We start from the raw sequence: 10,545 nt of genomic DNA on the forward strand, positions 1-10,545 counted from the left end.
CTACCAACGTATCTCTTTGTTCAGCCTTTCAATCCACAGTAGTGGGGTTGCTTTGTACACAACCTACCTCCCGCACAGTGAGGTTTCCTTAGGTGGCTCTGCTGGTTTGGATGGATCTCAGGCCTCCAGGCTGGTCTCTTGCATTGTGACCCACGACAGCTTCTTCCTGTACAACTTATTCTTTCCCAATTCTGATGCCATTGTCATGATTGATTCACACTGTCTGCATATAGGATGTCTCTGGATAAAGTAGTATTAGCTCCACTTGCCTTTATCTATGTTTCTCTAAAAGGAGAACGATTCATGGCAAGTATAGCCGAGAATGCAAATATTGTGGCAACAGCTCTGAATTTGAAGTCGGGAGCCTGGGGTTCCAATCCCATTCTCTTTCATTCACTAGAGGTGTCACTTAATCTCTCCAAACCTCAGTATTCTTTCTTAACAGTGGAGGTCAATGTCACCTACTTCTCAAGGGATCTTATGAAGACTAAAATAGATAAGTGTGTATAGGTATGGTTTTTAAATTGTAAAATACCCTTTTGTTTAGATGCCACCAAACTTACTACCAGGAGTAATATATGTAAATATAAACACATTAGTAGCATCTACTATGTACCAGACTCTGTTCCAAGTGCTTTATTATGTCATACCTCTTTCAGTTGTCTTAACTTTACTGAGAGGTGTGTATGGTGAATATCTCTATTTTACACTTGGGTAAACTGAGAGGTTAAGCAACTTGCTGCAGAGTTTCATAGCTGGTAAGTGAAGGAGCTGGAATTTGACTCTAGAGTCCATGGTCATAAGCATATATTATGCTGCTTCTTGAATAACAATAAAATAATGAAAATAATAATAATAATTACATCAAAATCATGTATATGTATATTTTTGATGGATCAGAAGGTTAGACTTTTTTCTGATCATCCTGTACTCCTTAATCATTGACCCAGCTCCTGAGCAAATATTTCTGGTAAAGTAAGAGAATGACTCAGTGTGCAGAAATTTAAAATACATGTCCTAATACAGTAGGTCAACATCTCATTTTCCCTCCTGGTGACAGTGTTGTAAGGAACAATAGTGAAATTTTAAATAGTAATATAATATTTTCATTTGATATAAAATATTAATAATGATTTTAAACTATATTTTCAAGGAAATTATTGGTTACATCTGTGTCTACAGTGTATTTTGCTGCCTCCTTTATTTTAGCTGCCTTCAATTTAGATAAAATGCATTAAACTTGAATTTGTCTCTTCTCAGGTATTCATGACACTTTAAAGATTGTTTAGTTACACTTATGCTTGTCATCCTCAGCATGTAGCGTGCCAAATGGAGTTACGATATATGCTAATAGATGTGAATGCTTCCTAGCTGTACTGTGGGACTTTGTCCATCATGCTGTAAGTCTCTTTATCAAGTCCTCATTCCAGCTGATGGCCGAACACGTTTTAGCCATTTCTGGGTTTCCTCGGGCATTTTAACTCAGCTAATTAAAACTTTCCCCTTCTTTATTCTACCCCCATGAGTACCATTTAATTCCTGGGACTCCCATGGCATCATGGCATCATATAGAAGTCTCTGGCCATGATGCCTTAACTAAAATGGCCATCGGTCTGTGCCGTCTCAAGCCTTCAGTCAGGAACTCTTAACTTCTTTGTCCTGAATGCAAGGCCTTCTTTCTTTACATTGAGCACATCTCAACACCTACACAATTCCTTTGGGGGCATAGGAAATTTGGGGAAATTATCTTGTGTTCTCTATGCTTCTGGAGATTTGTGGGGGTAGAACTAGGGGGACTGAAAGGAATATTATGTCCTGTTTTCTCTACTGAACCTGCCCACACTTGCTGCTCCTGACTTATACTGCTGCTTTTGCATTCTGGCAAAGGATCTCATTTACTTCATTGGGTTCCACCTAAGTGACTTCAAGGCCTTCCTACACTTATGTAATCAAACTTACCAGGGCATTCTTTTGCCCTCTTCAACTCTGCTCCTTCTTTTGCTAGCTTGGAGTGAGGGGGGTGGCAGCTGGAGATGGGAGGAGAACCGTATAAAATTGTTTCTGTAGGATTTCACATTCTTACACATCTTTCCTTATAGGTTGACATCTGGACTAAGCACTTTGAAGTGAAAATCAAGATAATGATGGAAGAGTGGTCCCAGTGGACATATTTCCCTAGCTTTGGGAGCTCCTGAAATGAGAGAGGGCCAAGGTAGACCAAGTATAGGACCAGGTGGGAGGTGTGTATTCTGTTAGTATCATCTCATGCATATATTTAATTATACTTCCCAAATCTAAGTCAGAGCAATTGATAGAGGGGCACTTGCCTACTTTCTCTTCATTTTGTTCCCTTTCCTTTTAAAGATGAATGTGATAGAAGTATGGTGCAGCTTGGTTGCTGATAAAGGAATGGTCACAGCTCTACTTTTCTGCCCCATAGAAGTCCTTCCTTTACATTGTTTGACTGTATGTTGCAGGCCACTACCTCTCTCTCTGTCTCTCTGTGAATTCTAGACTGTATTCTGTTCATCTATTTAAATTTTTGTTCAACTATGTACATTTATTTTGTTATCAATTCGATGTTTAATTCCAAAATTTACTTAACCATTTTAACATTTTAACAAATAAGAGTATATAAACGATGATGCAGATATCTAGGCAATTTACTTGTTTCTTTTGAATTTATTATTCAAACACTGATTCATCCATGTAATTCTTTGTACCATCCTTGTTCCCGACAATGGAGATGTAACAATGAACAAAGCAGATGACAGCCTTCACTTTTATGTAGTTTTAGCCTCTCTTGGAAGGCGATTATTAGGTACTAACAGTAAAAGATGGTCAGTGCGGTGAAGGGGGAAGCAGAGATTGGCCATAGTTTTCCAAAATCTCCATGTGTTATAGAAATAGAAGAGAGTCATCTTATGTACCTGGGATCAAACGGAAGTTGAATCATCCCATGACTCTTCCCTGTGACTCAGAAGTAGGTATGGGGGTGGGAATGGTAAGGCAGATTCACCATTACTGTAGAGTATTACAATTAAGTATAAATTTGATGGTCCCCAGGATGTGAAAGAGATAATCACTGACTAAATAAAAGTGTAGGGTGAAAATAGGCTCTTTTATTATATAAGAAATATAAAATGTATATAAATAAATATACTTATTTTATTTTAACATTAAACATAGGTATATAGCATGATACTGATGAGTTTGACAAAAAGAGTCTGGAATGACATTCAGCGTATTCAGCCACAAAAATAGCCCTGACTGCATTGGAATTCGTTGTTAAAAATAAGCCAGCATGGAAATATGACTCACTCATAATCAACTAAAAGGTTTTTGTTAGGAAAACTGCACCAATGTAGCCAACAGAAACATGTGGGAATCAAATAGTTGTATCTTATGGTGGAGTTTGTATTGACGTTTTTAAAACAATCATGGGAAATTTGATTGGCTTTGTACAAGGCAACCAGAAATAAGAACCACATCTCAGGAGTCCTGGTCCCAAATTGTGTTTGCTTTTATAACACTTGTTTCTTTTCACCTCCAGTACTTTTTTTTAAACAAAGATTCCTTTTCACCAGAATTGTGCCTATAATGCATAGCCCTATCTCTATGAACAGTGCCTGCCCTATGACTAGCCAGTTGAATATGCAATTTGCATGTTGCTGATTAAAATGAAAGTCTATATGCGTATATGAATGTCTGGTCACATTTTAAAAAGAAATCTCAAAAGCTGAGAAAATACCTTCCCCCTTTCTATACAATCCAACAGCTTGAGTTCTTGTATACCCGCTAAGCCTTATGCCATATCTTTTTAACAAAGAATGAACCCATGTATGAAAAGGAGCCAGGAAGACTTTGGCTTTATGGATGGATCTGCAAGAAACAAATGCCCCATGAGAGCCTCTTCCTGTTCCTCTACTCCTGTGTTTCAGAATCCCAGGCTGCTGGTCTTTGAATGAGGTAGCAATAGATGCTCATGGGATTTCCACCCGGCATCCAGAAGCAGCCCAGTTTTAGATCATAATAGACCAGTGATGGGTGAAGAATACAGAATGTTATCAGTTAGTTTTTACATTGGTGCCTTGGAAAGGGTTTGGGGTGGGGGTGGGGAGCAAAGGAGAGATTGGGTAGGAGAATATGCTATACCCTGTCAGTTTCCTGAGTTACGCCGAGGGACCATGAAGACATTTATTCTAAACTATGTGAATAGTAGCCATTGGTAAAAACTAATGTTCTTTCAAGAAGTGGCAGGTTGAGAATAAGACAGCTACTGCTAATATGGCCAAAGGAGGTCATTTTGCATACTTACATCTTAAAGTGTAATTAGAGAGGTGCTCACAAAATCCTTAACTTTTGGGAGTAAATGATGTGGAAGCACACAATTTTCCTAGAACATCTCAAAGCCGCATGTGTGAGAAAAGCACCTTGTCTTCAAGTTCTGAAATCCATCAGTACATTCATCTACATCAGATTTTTCATTTAGGTCATTCATTTACCTTCTAACTAGGTCATAAAAATAATCACAGCAGTGAAAATTGCCAGAAGACCAATTTTTCCTTTCACCCAGAAGAGTTGGGACTAGGGTTTATTTTAAATTCATTTGTTTTGCCTCCATCACTAGAATTAGACAATTCATTTTACCAAAATAGTTTGTTTTTTACATTTATGAAGTGAAATGAGAAAAATTTGTTTTACCCAACATACATTTAATGGTTTGAAAGGCATTATTTGAGGTGCTGCAAATTAAAAAAAAAAAAAAAGGAATAAATAAATAGAAAACAACAGTCCATCCTATAGTGCTTAGCTATTGGCCACTTTTTAGATGTGTTTAATTGAAGGATGTCTATCATAGGAATAAGACCCTACTGAGAGCTCTCAATGAGTGGTCCACACTCTCTAGGACAGCCTGGGAGTATTTCTCAGAGGAGGTGACAGTTGACATTGGTCTTTAAGTATCATTAGGCATTCACAATTCAGAGGAGAAAAAAAGTTCATTTCAAAAAAGAGCCTAGGATGTGTGGAAGACAGGGAGGTAGAACGTATAAAGCATATTTAGGAAACTCTGAGAAATTTGGTGTGAATGAAGTGTAGGGTATAGTAGGGAGAGAGGATGGAGATGAGGCTGGATGAAGGGCCCGGCTTTAGAGAAGCCATGGTCTTGTATTTTACCTCCTGTGGCACATTCAGTATAAACAGTGCCTGGCTTTTAGGAAGGGCTGAGTGAATATTCGTTGAGTAAAAAAATAGATGAGTGAAGAGATAGACCGATTGAATGAATATTGTAATGAAGCCATTCGTTTTCTCTTACAGACAGGGAGAGGTCCTTGAAAACTTTTGGGCAGAATGGTGACATCACATGGAAAGTTTTGTGGGCTGGAAGACAGAGAGGCTCAGTGAGGGAGATCACCTCAAGTGGAAATGCAAATGTCTCCAAGGGGAATGTTGTCTAAGTTCTGAGAGGAAGAAGCCGAATCGATAGATATCGTTGACCCATTGGATATCGGGGGTGGAGGGTCGAGGGTGACTGGCTGAGCACTTCATGCAGACTAGTGGCCCTTGGGAGAGCTGCTCAGGTTTAGATAGAAATGCCCCACAGGTTGTTAGACACAGGTATGGAGATAGAAATGCCCCACAGGTTGTTAGACACACAGGTTTGGAGATAGAGATGTCCTGTAGGTTGTTAGACACACGGGTATGAAACCTGCCTATGAAAGGAAAGGTTAAGCATAGGGAGTCATGAGACTATAGAGGATACTTGAGAACATAAAAAATGTGAGGGTGGAATGTTAAGGATCATTAAGCATACAGAAAGGTCTGAAGAGGAGCTAAAAAGCACAGAGAGTCAGGAGACTGAAAACCAGTCAGGTAGGAGAGGTTGGGGAAGAAGTGGGGACTGGCTAGTTCTCATTGTTCACTGGGACCCTTGGAGCAATGCCATGTGTTAGAGTTAGTGAATGTAATTTTTTTTTCAGTGAGTTTGAAATTTTCACTTACCCTAATGCCCAAACTCTCAATTATCGGTAGCTGATTTAATGTGATTGTACCATTTGACTCGGCTAAATTAATATTTAAGATACAATGGGGATTTGTGATATTTTCTAGAAAGCTTCTTCATTAGTATCTGATGTGAAGATAATCTTTATTTTTACTTATTAATACCCAGGGAATACTTTGCCCCATGTTTTAACTTTCAAAGTCATACTGACACACGTATTCTGTTAAAAAATCAGGCACAAACCTGGAAAGATGTGAACAAACTTAGGTTAGAACATAAGATTATTTTCCCAAAAGTGGAGGAAGGAGGAGCAGAGGTAAGGAAGCATCCACACAAATCCGGAGAGATTAGAAAATTTCAAGTTTCCTTTTCTTTATTTGAAAACTGTTTTTCTCTATTGGGATTTATCTGTTACTTAGAGAAACCAGGTGAGTTAAACTTAGTCCCAAGTGGGCATTTGTCTGGACACCCAAATTCGATGCAATTTAGCACAAATTGTCAGTCTGTGCTGAGAATAGCAGGGCCTGCTTTTCAGCCGTTCTCCGGTTCATTTGACAGAGCTTTGAGGGGAAATCACAGCACTTACAGGCATCAAGCCATTAGTCAGCATCTCAGTCACCACTGGCTCCCTGCGCCTTTCAGAACTGAGAAAGCAGCTGTTGCCCCTTCTAGAAAATCGGAGAAAAGTGTGGAGCAAAAGGGAAATCAATTAATTTTACAAATAATAACAAAGTAATAAGGTAAATGAGATCATGGGAACAAATTGAGAAATGCATTGCACTCTTTTTTCCCTACCACACAAATTGGTTTTCATAAATTAGGACATTAATGTATATATAAATGTGGTTGCTGCTTACACCATTAATTTATTATCTCTTTCCGAGACAAATGATAGTTATGTAGAGTCTATTAAAAGCATTAGTTGGATTTTGAGCTTGTGTATGCAATGAGGACTGAATGTCCAAGTTCATCCTGTGTAACTGTTCCCTGTCTATTTTTATTCATAATTTACTTTCTGACACTGATTAAAAGCTGACTTTACTGTTATCTCAAAAAATCAGAATATCTATTACCCTATTAATAAACATAGAGTTGATATATTGAAATATGGAGGGAAAAATCAGTGGATGGCAAGGGTATGGGGTTGTAATCCTGGCTTGGCTTCCCATGGGACCCTGAGACGGTCTGGTTTACTTAACTCTGAATTACCCTTAACATAAAGGCGACCTGCATTCATAATTTTTAGTTAAAACCGATAATTTTTTTCTCTGTTTTTAAAAAAATTGAGCAGATTCCTTACTGGTCAAAGCAAAAGAATCCATAGGGTGCTTGGGTGGCTCAGTCCGTTGAGTGGCCAACTCTTGGTTTCAGCTCAAGTCATGATCTCAGGGTCGTGAGATCGAGCCCTGCTTTGGGCTCCCGGTTAAGCGCTAAGTATGCTTGAGATTCTCCCTCTCCCTCTGCCCCTCCCGCTGCTCATGCACTCTCTCTCTAAAATAAATAAAATCTTTTTTAATCAGCAATAATCGCGCCTCGGATAAACCTCATTGGCTACAATACTGCCACTGCACAAAGCTAAGTAAAATCTTTTTAAAGAGCAAAAGAATCCATAATACAATAATACAGTAAGAAATGGACTTTGTTATTTAACAATCATTGAATAGAATAGTGAAAAAGACATGCTGCTTGAAGCGTCTGGAGTTTAGAGTTCACAGTTGCCTTCCAGATAGAATTTAAAAAATATTTATTTACTCACTTCCATTCTTATACTCCTCCGTTCCACGAATATTTGATATAACGCACACATGCACACACACACACACTTTTACAAAGGTAGAGACAGATAACTGACACAGTTGAAGAGAAGGAAACATAAAGGCAGTAAAATATTAACAAAACCAGGGATCAAATTGCACACAGAAAGTATACCATTTGGGTTCATGCAGTTGTAGTTACTAGAGATGGTCAGAAAAAGTGTTCTGTAAGGTCCCCAGAATCCAAAGCAAAGAAGAAACTAGAGTCATTTACAAGGTTAAATGGCCCAGGGGCCGGAGGAAGATGGCAGAGGAGTAGGAGACCTGGATTTCCTCTGGTCTCAGGAATTCAGCTGAATAGGGATCAAACCATTCTGAACACCTACAAAGTCAACAGGAGATCGAAGAAAAGAATAGCAACAACTCTCTGAACAGAAAAGCGACCACTTTCTGGAAGGTAGGACGTGCGGAGAAGTGAATCTGAGGCAATATTTGGGAGGATAGATGGCGGGGGAGGGGGCCTCCATCAGCCCCTTCTGGCAAGTGATAGAGCCGCGGAGCACAAAATCAGAACTTTTAAGAAGTCGGCTCCATTGAGGGACGTCGCTCCAGTGGCTAAGGGGGTGGGTGGAACCCTCACGGGACAGTGTGGTCTCAGGACCCTCGGGTCACAGAAAGACCGGGGGTGCCTGAGTGCGGCGGGGCTCCCAGGTATCGGACGCAGCAGGGAAGCCGGCTGCCGAGACGGAGCCGAGGTGCTGGCTCTCAGCTCGGGGTTGCCATAAACCGTGATCGGTGACAGTCGGGCCACTGCTCCTCCAGCAGGGACCCAACAAGCGGCAGATCCGGGGAGACTCCCCTTCCTCCCCCGGGAGGAGCGGCGTGGGAGCGCACTGCAGGGATCTGCTGGGTTTGGAGACTCCACAACGAGTCGAGTGCCAGAGATAGAAATGCTCGGTCACAGGCCGGCTGAGCGCGGAGTGCGGCCGGAGACCGGGGAGACGGGAGTGATTGACTGCTTTTCTCTGGAGGCTCACTGAGGAGCGGGCCCTGAGTTCTTGGCTTCTCTGGGGCAGAGACTGGGAGGCCGCCATTTTCACTCTCGTCCTCCAAAGCTGTATGGAAAGCTTGCAGGGAACGAAAGCTCCTGAGAGCAAACCTGAGCAGATTACTTAGCCTAAACCTTCGAGGACGGGGCAATTCCGCCTCCGGCAAAGACATTTGAGAACCACGGCAACAGGCCCCAGAAGATCAACAAGAACCGCCAGCCAAGACCAAGTTTACTGATCAATGAGAATGGCAGAACTCCAGCGCTAGGGGAATACTGCACATAGAATTCATGGCTTTTGGGGCGCCTGGGTGGCTCAGTCGTTAAGCGTCTGCCTTCGGCTCGGGTCATGATCCCAGGGTCCTGGGATCGAGCCCCACATCAGGCTCCCTGCTCGGCTGGAAGCCTGCTTCTCCCTCTCCCACTCCCCCTGCTCGTGTTTCCTCTCTGTCTCTCTGTCAAATAAATAAAATCTTTAAAAAAAAAAAAGAATTCATGGCTTTTTTACCATGATTCTTTAGTCTTTCAAAGTTAATTTTTTTAACTGTCTTTTTTTTTTGAATTTTTCTCTTTCCCTTTTTCAACAAACATCTTATCAGTCCTTTTTTAAGAAATATTTTTTATTTTTCATATTTAGAGTCATATTCTATCCCTTCATAGTAGTTACCCTTATTTTTGGTATAGATATATATATGTATATATATATATATATGTTTTTCACTTTTTAAAATTTCGAGATACATTTTCTTCTAACAGATCAAAATATACCCTAAATCTCTAGTGTATGGCTTTGTTCTAGTCTCCTGCCTGATCACATTCTCTCTCTCTCTCTTTTTTTAAATCCTCTTCCTTCTTTTTTCAACCAATTACCTTATCAATTCCTTTTATTAAAAATCTTTTATAATTTTCATCTTTACAGTCATATTCCATCCCTTCATCGTATTAACCCTTATTTTTGTACATATATGAGTTTTTCTTTCTTTAAAATTTTGGAGGCACTTTCATCTAACAGACCAAAATCTAGTGTGTGACACTGATCTATGCACCAGCCTGATCATATTTGATCATATTCTGTTTTTTTTGTTTTGTTCTGTTTTTGTTTGTTTTTAACTTTTTCCTTTTTTTTTCCTTTTCTTTCTTTCCCCCTGGTTTCAGGTCTTTTCTGATTTGTTTAGAGTATATTTTCTGGGGACGTTGTTACCCTGTTAGCATTTTGTTCTCTCATTCATCTGTTCTCCTCTGGACAAAATGACAAGTTGGAAAAACTCACCTCAACACAAAAGAACAAGAAGCAGTACCGACTGCCAGGGACCTACTCAATATGGACATTAGTACGATGTCAGACCTAGAGTTCAGAATCATGATTATAAAGATATTAGCTGGGCTTGAAAAAAAGCATGGAAGTTATTAGAGAAACGCTTTCTGGAGAAATAAAAGAACTAAAATCTAACCAAGTCAAAATCAAAAAGGCTATTAATGAGGTGCAATCAAAAATGGGGGCACTAACTACTAGGATAAATGAGGCAGAAGAGAGAATCAGCGATATAGAAGATCAAATGATGGAAAATAAAGAAGCTGAGAAAAAGAGAGATAAACAACTACTGGATCATGAGGGCAGAATTCAAGAGATAAGCGATACCATAAGATGAAACAACATTAGAATAATTGGGATCGCAGAAGAAGAAGAAAGAGAGAGAGGGGAAGAAGGTATATTGGAGCAAATTATAACAGAGAACTTC

The 10,545-nt window shown here is 39.9% G+C and overlaps 1 pseudogene; it reads right to left on the minus strand.

The window, feature by feature from the left end:
• Nucleotides 1-7,499: 7,499 nt before the first annotated feature.
• LOC114210520 (U4 spliceosomal RNA) lies at nucleotides 7,500-7,581 on the minus strand (annotated as a pseudogene).
• Between the last annotated feature and the right edge of the window lie 2,964 nt (nucleotides 7,582-10,545).

Source organism: Eumetopias jubatus, unplaced genomic scaffold (genome assembly GCF_037043125.1).
Source record: "Eumetopias jubatus isolate StellerSeaLion01/CBP00866 unplaced genomic scaffold, mEumJub1_p1.0 scaffold_12, whole genome shotgun sequence".
NCBI classification, from domain to species: Eukaryota; Metazoa; Chordata; class Mammalia; order Carnivora; family Otariidae; genus Eumetopias; species Eumetopias jubatus.